Genomic DNA, 12875 nt, shown 5'->3' on the forward strand with positions numbered 1-12875 from the left:
GAGATACCAAAGTTGAAGTAATGCAGAAGTCATATATATATAAATGAACTGTATTCGTAATGCATTTCACGATTACGGATGAGTTGTTTCTGTAATATATACGCTAATGAGCAACGGAGAGATCAGAATAGTGAGAAAGATCAATTTCCCATGATCGGTAGATACAATCAATGATAGATATGACCGATTTACTTTGAGACTAGGCAACTGAAATTCTGCATGAAGACTGCTTTAGGTATTCAAAGAATAAGGAAGAAAATCCAGACATTTTGAGTTTAGTGGCCCAATTTTTAGATAACTGAAGATTGAATCACCTTTACACGAGTTACTTCGACATGCATTACTTTAGATGACAGCGCAGTACATATCGAGGTAACTCGTAGCAAAAGTGGTAAGATATAAGCCTTACTTTCGCACTTAGATTAAAATACAGTAGTCCCCCTTATTCCTGGTTAACCCAAGTTCGAAGATATTAACTTACGAAAGGTCAACTTACGAAACTTTCATACTTTCTACAAACATTCAGCTATGAAATAATGTTGGATCTAATATCCACTTTGCCTATGTAATTTTGCCTATCCGAAATGAAGCTCTATGACTCTTTTTAGTAATAGTCAGTTCGGCTGATCCCAGAGGTAGTCCAACACCAGGGCAACTCGTTGCAAAGGTGGAGAAAGCTACACATATGATGAGGTAGCTAAGATTCCAATCACATTCACATAATGTTATTACAGTACGTTATTATAATTGTTCAATTTCATTATTAGTTATTGTTCTTAATCTCTTACTGTGTCTAATTCTTTAATTATATATATATAGGAAAATACATAGTATATATAGGGTTTGGTACTATCTGCTGTTTCAGGTATCCGCTGGGTGTCTTGGAACGTGTCCCAAGCGGATAAGGAGAACTACTGTACTACCGTAGATACAACCCTTTCGAAAGGATATATCAATAAAAAAAATTGTTTTTTGAAATATGGGATAAGTGAAGCAGGAATAAGTTCACTAAAGGTGATAATCACGATGATATAAGTTTCGTCCTTTAGCAATCGTCGAGTGCAAAGAATAGAGGAAAAGATTTTTAAAAAAAATAAATAAAAATATAACCATCATAAACATAACGAATTCATTACTGTATGAAAGAATTAACATTATTCAAACAGTTTATTTAGTTCAAGGACAATTCGTTATTTTCGACCTTTCCAAAAGTCGTTTGTTTTACTTCAAAATTTATTACTGTTTCCTTTCAAGTAAGATATTCTTAAAACATCTACTTTTGAAGACTATTAAAGATGAATGTATTAAAAGATTACTATTCCAGCAGCGAAAGCTCGAGAATTAAATAATAAAAATCTAGTAAAGCAATAGATTTATTTATTGGATCAGACGCGCCGAAAAAAGAAATGACAATATGTTTCCTACCACACAGTTGCAATTTTTCTCTGTGGACACAGCACAGCATAGAATAACACAGGACTTCTAAAAATTTATGCAGATGTTGTAGAAACTATTCACTAAATTTTAAAGAAATAATAAAAATAGAATGTTCTCTTTCATCAGGATATTTTATTATTATTTAAGAGATAAAAAAGGAAGAAGAAGAAAACAATAGAAATTGCTACTTCACAACAGATTGTGCTTTGGTTAACTGCGGTAAATGAAAATCTCTTTACTTGATTAAAAAAAAAAACAAACGATCCAGAATTGATAAAAAAGGTGACTTCATTTACAGCTTTGACTTTTGATATAGATTTCAATTCCGAACAGTCAAGATTATCGAACAACGCCCTCCCATGGATGCTGCCTCGTCAGTTGTATCAGATCCACATGTCTTCCACATCACATCAACACAATTTGCATGTAGTGTAGTCTACATGCAAGCTGTGTATTGATGTCAAAATGAACAATAGTCTGGAAGAATAGTGTATAATTTTATTATTATTTTATAACATATTATTATTATTAGCTTAATTATTTTTTAATGATTTAATTATTGGTTTTCTTCTTTGGATTTCAGAATACACACTGGTGATCTTGAATATTCTGCCTGATCATCCAATCATCCTTCGCCTGACTTTTTTTTACTCTGTGGCACTCATAGAATGTCATTTACTCTCACAGTTCGTGGACAATCGTGTGCATGTGTTTTGCTAATAAGATATTTCTGCTTATATGTGGATTCTCTGGCTACCGTATTACTTCTGGGTATCGGCATGTCTTCACAGAACAAATAAGTTATGATTGGCCATGCTTCGATGCCTTATCTTAACGAATATCTCCTATAACAGACAGATTTTAAAAGGACTTAACCATGTTGTCCTCTTAGATTATACTCTAAACAGCAAGGGCTTGATCTTCTGTGATATCCAGAAATCTCTCCTCCGTTCTTGCAGTATATCAAACTTTTCTGCCCTACCACTCATCTACTATGTATAATAAATATCTTTGTGAGGTTCAATGTTTCACTCACTTGTATATTCTTTTAATAAAACCTCCTAACAACATTAGGTATTAGACAACGAGAATTGTCGAAACAATCTTCTTTATTCTTGTCCCAAAATATACGTGTACATTTTGATATCTCACTTCTTTATTCTTGCTTGTTTTAATTTCGCGTAGTCTAATCGTCTATCATTCGAAGAAAACTCAGCACTTTTCACAGTTTTGAGAAATCAAAATGATAGTCGGACAGAGCATGGTTCACTTTCGACTGAGGTTCTTCAATCTTTAAATTCATAGAATCACTCAAAGAATTGAATGAATTCCAATACAACAGTTAGTCTGCTTGAGTAAACATTGTTTCTCTAGAGATGTCGCTAGTGTTATAATAGATTTCGGTGAGCATGCTGCGGCTCAACAACTAGCGATCTATAGTTTGAAGTTGCCAAAAGCTGCAACAAACATGATGTATAATGTAACCACAATAACAAACTTCAAAATGTGAATTCAATCGTCATGCATTTTGAATAGACTTTATATATTTCATCGTATTCTGAACTTGTTAGGCTCAATGATCTATCTCGACTATCATGTTGATGCATATAAGCCTAATATCGACGTTTGATCGGAGTCTGTTAGTTGTATATGTTCTCTCACGGGGTTCTATATATTTTATGGGAGGAAAACCCTCTCCTCCGTAAGAGAAGGAATATTTCACATCAGGATATAATTCCTTATAAAATTTCTTCAAGTCCTGTTTGAGCCTTCAAATTCAAACTTTTTCAATGTATGGGTTGACATCACACATTTAGTTTTTAAAAAGTTAATAAAGATTGAAAATATGTCATTCGAGTCTGCCTCTATGTCCCCCCCCCCACCAAATGATTAGCTCTGACTAAGAAAAACTGAGTATAATCTTGTCTAAAGATTAACTCTCTCTCTCTCTCTGTGTCTTTGTGCTCAACATCTTAGAATTAATTTTTGATACATGACTTTTGACGTCACTTATGTATTATTTATCTTCTAGGCAGCTGGTTGGATAACATTTTCATTGAATACCCGTAATGGTTTCAGATTTTTTATTAAATACTCGTTATTTACAGATGCTTAAGAAATTACAATTTTGATAGAAATCGATAATAAAACCACTTCCGGGTTTCCTTGGCTTTAAAATTAGCAATAAAAAAATCCACCATTGTGTAACAATTCTGCAACAAACTCACTTGCATCACACAATAGGGTGGTTGGATTTAAACAGACGGAATAGTCAGGTGATAGCATCCGGCAACATGAAGCGATTGGTACGGAGAAAGTCGTCATAGAAGTAGAAATCTTCCTGCACGAAAAGTAAAATTGAATCTCTTCAAGGATGCACGCAACCTTTAAGGATACAAAGAAATCTAACACAAAGGGAAAACGATGAAAATGCCTTCTGTTCATGCTGTTTCATAACCAGTAAACGTATCATTCTGATTTTCTCCATTGGAAGAAAAAAAAATGTCTGTGCACTCACACCTGTTATTAAAAGAAACTTAAGTGATTTGTTGCCTTATCAACTTCCTCGCTTCTAGTGATTTTAGCTGCAAGGGTCTGCATTGAACGGCATGCATTTTGTCAATAACTATGTTGCTTTTCTAGATTATTGAAGGAAAAAACACAATAAAAATTAGGTTAGAAAAAACACAATAAACATTTCCTAGATTATCACAGTAGTGATAATCTACGAAAAGTCATTCCCATATTAGGATTAAACTATGTTTTAGATTATCATCAAGAAATGATTTGTTGCAAGGGACTGAATGCAAAAGGAAATCTGCAGATGTAAGACTTTGACTGAATCCGTGTCCCACTAGAAAGAACTGCGATTGCGAGTATATCATCAAACGCAACACACACATTGTCGAGAGTTGAAAATTCCTCAAACCCACTTGCACAACATAAACATTTCTTTTCTTTTCTTTTTGTATTAACAGTCCAGTTTTTCTCTTTTATGTATGGCATGGTGAGTATCAAAAAGTCGCTCTCAATACGAAAATGTTTAAACACAATGATCCTATTTGGTGATCTATCCGTATGCCGACTGGTGACGGGAAACAAAGGAAATGTTATTTTTTAAAAAAAAATATTATCAGGAGCGACAAATTTGGGAGAGGTCAAAACAGTTTTTCTATATTTATAGTCCTTAAGCAGTGCTGATCAGGTTTCAATAATTAGGGAGAACTCTGCTTTAGAGAACAAACATGGCATTTTTCCAGCCACTTCGGGTCTCCAGTAAACAAGGGAGTTGCCTCACATTAGATGATGAAAAATCATCCACTACCTAAAGATATTCACAGACCTCCATGCCGTAGTGGAATTCGAAACTACAGCGTGTGCTTTGGATAGCAGATATTCTATCCACTCAGTTTTATGTCGTTGTCATAGTCTTCTCTTTTCACTCTCAGTGAAATTTCTGAAGTATTTTGTCCAAATTTTCTCCATTTCAAACTCCCATTAACTCTTCTGACGATTGAAATATGGATGGGAAAAATAACTGTGTCATATTTTCAATACAGTATTGAAAGGGAATAAAAATGACTGGCGAAATAGTTTAACAATACCAGTCTTTAAAAAGGGAGACAGGACAAATCCAGAAACTACAGAAGGGTATGTCTACTCTGCACCTCATTAAAATTATGCACAAATATAATTGAAAATAGATTGTGGCCTGTAAGGCACGAAGTAGTTTAAAATGTAAATAACATTTTTGATTTTCAATTTTTTCATTTTGTTTTATTTTATTTTATTTTTTAGGTATTCCAAGAAATATTTGGGAAATTAATCATGAAAAAGTTTACAACCCACAACGAACAAAAATGGTGTAATTTTATTTCAGAAATAATTTCTAGAAATTGCAATTAATTGGTACTGTGAACTCCCGTAAAAAGGGGAAATGCAGTATTATCACACGAAATTTATTTATTGGCCATCTCGTTCTCCAGTTCTCACGGCTCCCGACTTCTTATAGGAGGGTTACCTGAAAGAAATGGTGTATGTGAAGGAGAACAATTGAAGGAGAACATTAGGGCACTGCAGCGAGCAACATTAACATCTGTTATGGAACATGCGGTAGAAAGGGCCCCGTCTTTGTGAAGCAGAAAATGGGAAGCATTTACGTGATGTGGTTTTACATAACTAATTCCACGTTCTGTATTTCATTATAACAAAAAATAAGAATAAAACAATTATTAAATGTTTAATCCCTTTCGTGATTTAATTGCATTATCAGATGAGCAACAAGGATTTAGGAAAAATAGATCAACAATAGGCGCAATATTTATATGAAAATAATAACAGAAAAATCAGTTGAATGCAATGAAACCTCTTTACATTGGCTGTATGGATTTAACAAAAGCATTTGATAGCATACATTTAAAAGATATAAGAACCACATTAAAAATGAGAAAAATACCAAAACAAATATTTGAACTAATTGCAATATACTCAATAAAACAGTTCTATAATAAATATGGAACAAGGAGAGACTAAAGAAGTTAAAATAATCAAACGAATCAGACAAGGTGATTTAAGCCCCAGTTTATTTAATTTATTGATGGAGAAATAAAAGATGTAAACAAAATGGAAAAATGTAGAATCCAAATTAAAAATGAAAAAAGAATAATAGGATAATGCTGATAATATAATTTTACTAGCAGAACACGAAGAAAATCTGCAAATAGGACTAAATACATTCAGTAAAGCAGAAGAAAATAAAAATATGAAAAAAATGAATAAAAAAAACTAAAACAATGTTTACCAAGGGAACAATAAGATGCAAATGGAAATTAAAGGGAGAATAATCGAAGAAGGTAGTAAAATTTAGGAATAGAAGTAAACAGCTAGAGCATCCCTCAACATTAAGTGCAAGAACAAGTAATAAATGCTAGTAGTATGTCTGGATCTTTCAACGACCTCATCTGGAAGAAAAACAACATAAACGAAGAAATAAAAATAAGAATCTATATAAGAAATATTGATGTGTGTGTGTGTGTGTGTGTGTGTGTGTGTGTGTGTGTGTGTGTGTGTGTGTGTGTGTGTGTGTGTGTGTGTGTTAATATAAATTTTCAGTTAAATCAGAAAAATAAAACGTATCTGAGTGTGTTAATTTAAAACAATCACTACCCAAATTAAAACTAGTTTACTCATGTTTCATTATTATATTAGTAAAAATATTTCATGTTATATTAGTAAAACAATAAATATATATTTTTAAAAATGTATACGATTTTTTACCATCATTTTTTCTTATTTTCTCAGTCGCAACCTAATATCTGTCAATGACAATTAGAAATCAAGGTATGAATGCTACAGGAAACAAGAATGAACTACTTGACAGCTGCGCAGTGATGATGGAAGCAAATAGGAAATAAAAAATAAAAGGAAATACGCAAACGGAGATACACGTGCACATTTCTACAAACACTGGATTATGCAATCGTGTCATATTGCTTTGGAACTTGCAGGTATAAATACAACTTCTTGTTGGGATGATAATCAGTACCCAAGTGACCTTTCTCAGCCATGAAGACCTTGGTTCTTTCTGCGCTCCTTGTCGTGGTGTTGGCAGTTGCCTTTGCAGTTGCAGGTAATACATCTCCTTATTTTTACTTCAGTAACTACAGTGTACGATAACCTATAAAATTTAATCTCACATTTAGAAATCACTAATATTATAAATTATGAGACAGTTGATTGTTTGATGCCTTTCATTCTATCGGAGATTAAAATGCTGTTTTCTTTTAGTATTGTGATGTTGTTTCTCTTTCCCCTTAATGTTTTCAAGATATAGCAGTAAGATGCATGGCTTTTTTTTTTTCATTGATATTCCTGCTAAAAAAAAAGTCGTAAATCTGTTATTGTACAATTTGTACTACTCTTAATACTTGTATGGAATGAGGACTAGATAATCAGAACTTCTTTAGACAAAGCGGTACTATTTTTGAGACAGCTTCAGGATTTCTGAAAATCTCAGTCAATAACAATCATCATAGTATCATAAACGTACAAGCGCCATATTTTCGTTGTGCAATGTCCTCTGAGATTAGTTTCTATCATTCAGTTTAATACACGCATAAAGAAAATACTGCCAGCCTAGTTGCCAAATGTTTAGAGTACTCTATCTCCAGACAAAAGGCTACGGTTCAAATATCGCTTTAGGTGTGGATGTTCTTCATCTGCAATTGCATTCATACATACATAGACTATATATACTCTCCGAAGGTGGACTAGGTCACCATAAGAGAAGTAGACCCAACTCAGACCCATTAGGGAGGAGAGAGCTTCCTCAGCAATGAGTGAATTCAGAAGAAACTCATACACATGAAGGGAATACTAGAGAAATGTATTTCAAACTGGACTGCATAATCATTTAGCTTGCATGTCACAGAGTAGTTGACTGATAATATACTTTCATGTACAAAAGACTCCTTTGAACGAAACAGTCGTTTAGAACTTTACTCAAATTTCTATCGATTGAGATTTTGCATATTTAATACAAGGCAATTTAATTCCCCTTAGCTTCTGATCACTTTTGGTTTGTTTCTTCGACCTTTTCACTGGTTTGTTTTTTAAAGAGCTTACATAGATGACTCTAAATATAATACACTTTTTACTTCACATAACAAATGCAATTGATATTGCAGACAATATCCCGAGGGGTGTCAAGAGGATAAGATAGTGCATTCTATAACGGTTGTAGCAGAACTGAGACATCATACCGCAGACCAGTTTGAATTACTTTTGCGGTTGCTGAGATTTTGGTGAAACTTGTGTATGTCGATTTGGGCGGATGAGGGCAATATTAGTCTACGCAAGTCAGTACGGATTTATTGAGGGATGCTCTTATTTTCGTAATTTGGTTACTTAACAACAATGAAGTCATTCAAACTGGTCATCGTAACTAAGGAAACACATACAGTGTAATTTTTCTGAATGAAGTTGATGTGAAATAAAGGATTACTATTAATTACAATAGTAGTGGTACATTTGGGATGTAATGTCACACTGTATGTAATAATCCTTAATTTCACACCAACATCATTCAGAGGGCCGATTCGATGAAGTCTCCATTTGTGACGATGAGATTAAAATCTTGAATGTCATTTATGAATAATAACGATCATTATTTTTACGACAACATTGAAGGATTTAACAAATCTATTTCATTGTAAATACAAGCGAATAACGTGGTGGACGGTTTCATATAAGCGACATATCCATTCGGCTGCAGATCAAAACATTATTATTATTATCATTTGACACCTCCAGGGAGTCCTAAGGCTCATCGAGGGAGGGCACCTACTTTACAACTCTCAGTCTCCACCACTCAAACTCATCCACAAACCGCCTCATTCACACCAACGCCATCTACTGTCCACCATCACCACTATTATTTTCACAGACAATCACAAATATTATTTTTTTAACATTATTTTCACAAACAATCACAAAGTTCGAAGCTCCACTGCGGAATTCGAACCCGCAGGCTTTTGGCTGGAGAGTGGATACGCTAACCACTCGGCCAACCAGGCCGGCTAACATGTCTGAACATGTCTAATCATTACTTATTCTGTCAGAAGTGAATGATGAACGGTGATTTTTTTTGTATGTGTGTGTGTGTGTATACCTCACGCTGATTCACAGCTAACATTCTTTCCAAATCTTGTCCTACCTCATTACACTTCAGTGTATACAAATTAGCAGAAAAGTTGCCCTCTCCATTCTTCAGAATGGAGAGAGCAACTTTATTAACAATAATACTATTGAGAAATTATTTCAGGAGTCATTTATTTTCGTTCCCAGAATTTTGATAGTCTAATATTATTATTTTTCATCTGTGTGCCTGATTAAAAATTCCAAGAAACTTAAACAGTGACTGCATTGAGTGTTATAACTGCTGAAGTTTCTTTAATTTAAACTTAATGGTATTGGTGTTCTTATTGTAGATGATCAGGCCGATGTCCAGGATCTCTTAAGTGCCTTTGCGGAATCGAATGATGATCCAGCAACATTGGAGTTCCGTGTAAGAAGACATGGAGACGATTCTGATGGCAGCAAAGACGTAGAGGAAGAAGGGAAGAGAAAAAGCAGAAGTGATAGAAAAAGGAAAGGAAAGCGAACAACAAGAACAGGATACGAAGGAAACAAAAAGAAAGAACAGAGCAGTGACGTCGAACACTAAATGAAAATGTAATAAGCATCTCAAATTTGTATTCAAAGAGTGCTCATTAATTCAGTAATAAACTGTAATGCAACATAGAAAATCGACGTTTTCTTTTATGTCATTAACGCAGTATATTTCCTATTCATAGTTTCAAGGTAAACGAGTCTTAAATGTTTATTTGGTTCGCAATACCTTCACACTTAGTAAAAGTTGTAATCTTACAATACGTAACCGGGCTACGGATTGTAAGTTTTCTGAGTTTTTTATTTTTATTTTAATATTTTTAATTCATTTTTACACGGTCCGGAAAGAAACCCTCCCTACAAACCAAATATGGAAATTTTTCAATCCACTTCAGACCTCCGATTAGCGCGATGGTGGTCTTAGACTGGGCGATGAAACTCATCTTCCATCTAAAAATAATCCCAAACGTTCATGCACAAGGCGGGATTCGAACGCACAACATGAAAACCGGCTGGCTTTCAGATCGTCCAACAAGGCTGGTAAGTGCATCGTACTTGAGTTTGTATGCATTATTTCCAGTTATTTAACTGGAAAAGATGTAAAATAAATTCCAATTCCGCCATTTAATCTTTCATTCCAATACGAAACCAGAGAATAAATTATCTTTTTTTTTTTTTTTTTTTTAGGTATATCATTTTAAGGATACCAAGAATTCTGTATATTCTGGCATCTTGCCAGCAAGAGTTATCTTAGTGTGATATGAAGAATAAAAGTAAAGATTTCTGCCATAATGAAAAGGCTCAAAACTACTGAGGAGCAACAAATTTATATTTGTTGCTCCTCAATCAAAATATCTCATTTTTATCTGTCAACCCGAAAGATGACTTCAGTTCATCTTTCGGATTGACATCTGTTCTAATTAATTATAAATCTTTGAAGGGCTCTCACATTCGGTCCATAAAATATATTAAGAAACATTGAATAGACAATGTAACAACTTAACAAAAGAATATATTTTTAAGATTCTTTTCCAAAGTTGGAAACGCAATTATTTCACACGGATTACACATATTTATTAGGAGAAGTTTCGTTGCTTCTTTATTGTTGGGCTTCGCCTATGGCATATCTGAAGTGCTCGTTCCAAATAACTTTAGAGAAGAAAGGGGAAATTTTTTTTTGTTTGGCATTTTCTTTACCAAGCAATAAATTAAAAGAACGAAATAATAATTGTACAGTATTCTTTGTTTCAAATTTTCTTTTTCCCCGAGTTTTTTTCGGGAAAATCATTGCTTTTTGCAATTTCAGAAGCACATGAACCCAATGAGCAGTTTATGATTATTGCGTGATATCAGAAGCAACCCTCGTGTTACTCAATAGCGGTAAAATAGCGCAATTTAGTATAGTATGCCCACACTTTGTAGTGCTCTGCTTGGCTTTCTACCAAGAATAGGACTCATTCTGAAGGGGAGAAAGAAATGTACGAATGTACAAATTGGTCGCCAACGTGCGAAAATCACGTGCTTTCTTGTCTGTCGCTGTACTACTTTAAAAACTAGAATGTTAGTAAAAGAAAAACTAAATTTTCCGACCTTTAATAATAAACAAACTCATTCCAGAAAAGCGGATTGATTACCCTATTATCGGAATGGATTCTCCTTTTTGTGACATGCGCATTAGTGTCGAAGAGTCTCAAATCTGTGGGCGTACTATGACACGTGGGTTGCTTCTAATAGCGCTAGCGTTACTCTGGAGGCGTCCAAATTGTAAAGAATTCTGGACATGTAAAGATCTGATTTCCCAGTTAAGAAATACCTTTTAGCCCCTTTACGAAAATTATGAGTTTAGCAAATTAGCACATCGATGAAAAGAAAATCTGAAGGATTTTTTTTTTTTAAATAAGTGTCCAGTAGAATATGGAAGGAGTGTGGAAGAATGATCTTGTTAGATCGAGCAATTGGTGATCTGGTAGCCATAGTGACATAGTCGATGTACTTGATGATTATTTTATCAGGAAATATTTCATCCTGGTGGTGAAAGTTTTATTCCTACATGTAAAAACAGGACCGAAGTGCCAAGGGGGTCAATGAAGCATTATGTTTAGAATCCTAAATACTCTTCGATGTCGGGAAGACTAAGATAAGATATTCCATGCGTTTTAAGAAAATGTGTTCATGTGACAATACCACTGATCTTCCAATTTCATGAAAGTGTTGCAAGTAGAAATATCTCTACTTGCAACACTTTTAATGTAGTGTTAAAAATCGTGGAATAAAACGAGCTATTAGAACCACTTCTGACAGAGTTAAGAAAAATGTATTATACATAAGAGAGTTTATTAATAAATTATAAAACCAAATATTTCGCTCTGAAACTTACAGATAATCTTCAGTGAGCTGACAATTAAAAAAAAAAAAAGTTAGATTAATAACAATGCATTTTGATGATACGATCCAGTTGCAGGATGGGGTACAGTTTAATTTTATATAAAAAATAAAATTAAACGTATTTGTGTACTATTAATGAGATCCTACTTTCCCAAATTTAAAGTAAGGAAACATAGTCATCCGGGCGGTGTAGTAGCGCTTTAGCACTCTGATAATAAGCACTCACATTTAGAAAGGAAAGGACATAAAAGATGGCTCTTAGGTCAGAAAATTCCGTGGTCAGTGTCCACTATCACGCGTCATCAGGTTGGAGGCTTAATGGATTTTTTACAACACTCAAAACGAATTAAAATAGAATTTAATACTTCCTATATTTCGTCCTAGTCACTAAGACATCTACGGGAATACAAAAACAATTAATGTACATACACACAAATAACAAACAATACTAAGCCCAACCACGTGGGTGACACTAAAGTCCTATCTAGGTGGAGCGCCCTCTAAGGGTAGTAGTAGGTGGCCTGGAATGTAAGGTGGGACCTCTGGTGATGATTGTTTCCCAAATCTTCGGAAGCTTAATGCAACCGTATTTATTAAGAGTTGGTTGGTTTCTGAGAGCTGCTGCTGCTTCTAAGAAAAGTAGCCAACATCCTCGCTCATTCTTCGCCGCCAAAAAGTAATTTATCGTATGCCCAACGCACCGCTCTCCTGAAACTACGGAAAGAAAAAAGTATCGTCATCACCAGAGCGGATAAGGGTAATGCCACAGTCGTTCTTAATACCAGTGAATACAATCGTAAAATGAACATTATCCTCCTCGGAAGGTCCACTTCCTATATAAAAAAACTCGACCCACTTTAAAGCCCTCACAGAAAATTTAACCT

The sequence above is a fragment of the Typopeltis vanoorti genome, chromosome 4 (assembly GCF_054136105.1).
Source record: "Typopeltis vanoorti isolate ZY-2024b chromosome 4, IOZ_Tvanoo_1.0, whole genome shotgun sequence".
Lineage (NCBI taxonomy): Eukaryota > Metazoa > Arthropoda > Arachnida > Uropygi > Thelyphonidae > Typopeltis > Typopeltis vanoorti.